Raw genomic sequence first — 1703 nt, forward strand, 5'->3', positions numbered from 1 at the left:
AAAAAAAATATATATATATATATATAATACACACACACACACACACACACACACACACACACACACTTCTTACAAGTTCTCAGAAAGACATGGTATAGCTAGTGGTGATTCTGTAGCATGACAGGAAGATCAGGGGTATATACCTCTGCAGTTCCAAGCAAATTAGATAGCTGGGAATGCTGGTTCTTACACCCTTGGTTTACTCGAATTAAGTAAAGCTTGGTGATCAAAATTGAGATGGGAAAGGAAAGTAGAAGAGTCAATATCCAGGCCTTAAGGTAGCTATGGTTTTATTATCATGAATAATTTTAATCAAAGGGATTGAAATTTCTGAAGACTTAAGCATTATTTCCAAAAGCATAAACTCATTAATTCCAAAGGCATTGACTGTCCAGCCACTTGCTGTTGCGTGCTGAAACTACAAAAATGAATGAGATAGCCTGCCCTTCAACAATGCACTGGATGGCAGATGAAGAAGACAGGCTAGAAAACAAACTACAGTATTCTAACATCCCTACCGTGTCAGAAAAGTGGGCATCGAGAGAAGATTTAAGGAATGCCTCTCAGGGAGGTGGTTTTTGAATGGCTCCAAGGATGATTTGTTCATTGAATGAGGGGAGGACAAGGTTGCAGGGAGAGAGAGCGGCCTATGGGAAGTCACTGAGGTGGGGAGCTTGTTCCCTGGTGTGACGGGTGTGAAGCCATGCTAAATCAACATTAAAATGTTGACTGAGCAGCTAGAGGTCATTAATCAAGGAGTGGTGCTGACTTAGAGGACCCCCACCCAATTAAATTCAAGGAAGAAAGGAAACATTTCTGGGAAGAAAACAGTAGTCAATGTTGTGCTACATGAGACCAATCATTTACCAGTCTCTCTTTAGAAGTCTTTATACTTTAATCACATTTACATACACGTTAGTTTTCTATTAAAGAGAATAAACATACATGAGATAACATGGCCATGCTGTCTGATTTGTAGAGAGAACCACGGGTTTTAGGTGACTGAAATCACAGATCTAGCAGACATTTCTCAAGCAGGTAAGCCGTAGTAGGAAGGAACTTCCTACTTCGGGAACAACGCAAATGGGTAAGTCTGTGATGACTACAATAATAGTTTTCTTTCCAGATTTATAATTAGATTTTTTGGTGTAATTTATTAAATAAAGTGTTTCATTGGGCTTAACTGGGTGGAAGTTATTTGGCCATAAGTAACCTGCATCAAATCCCTGACAAATCAAGAAGTAATTCGAGTTTTCTGGTACCCTTGCCTCCAAAGTCCAGGATCTAGGGCACTGTTTTAAAATGGGCCTCATTTTTGGTTCAATTAAGCTTCTGTGTTGGTTGAGGGGGAAGCTCGGTCACTACACCGACGTGGGAGAACAGGTGATCAGGGATCAGTAGTGTTTCCCGGGTGAGACAGTGGACTCGTCTCCTTTCCCGCCTCCCTCCCCCAGTCTGGAAAGGTGCAGGATCCGCTAAGCCGTGAGTCGCACAGAGGCGGCCGGAGCAGACGGGGAATGGTCGCGTGCCCTCATCGCTGCAGAGAGGGGTAGCCGCAGAGCCGTGGGAAGGTACAAGCAGGGAATCCGGGCGAGGGCAGCCTCTAGAAAGAGCCCAGGGTCAGGTGGTGGGGGAGGAAGTTGAGAGCCCAGGTGTGGAAGGGGCTGCCCGGGCCCGTGCGCGGCCGAGAGGGCGGGGAGCCG

At 45.1% G+C, this 1703-nt stretch overlaps 1 protein-coding gene across 9 annotated transcripts in view; it reads left to right on the forward strand.

Annotated features, from left to right (window-relative positions):
- The window catches only part of LOC104861106 (ubiquitin-conjugating enzyme E2 W), a 377455-nt gene that overhangs the window by 96602 nt on the left and 279150 nt on the right, over positions 1-1703 (forward strand). The window contains exon 1 of one of the 9 annotated variants that reach the window (XM_010622423.2): positions 962-1038. The exons of 6 other annotated variants lie outside the window; for them this stretch is intronic. The gene's annotated coding sequence lies outside the window, so the exon portion shown is untranslated. Of the gene's footprint in view, positions 1-961; positions 1039-1459; positions 1572-1703 lie in introns of those variants that run through there. 2 more of the 9 variants (XM_010622422.3, XM_033760515.1) reach the window with 2 other exon arrangements.

Source organism: Fukomys damarensis, unplaced genomic scaffold (assembly GCF_012274545.1).
Source record: "Fukomys damarensis isolate Sample0158 unplaced genomic scaffold, DMR_v1.0_HiC HiC_scaffold_5, whole genome shotgun sequence".
In the NCBI taxonomy this organism is placed as follows: Eukaryota; Metazoa; Chordata; class Mammalia; order Rodentia; family Bathyergidae; genus Fukomys; species Fukomys damarensis.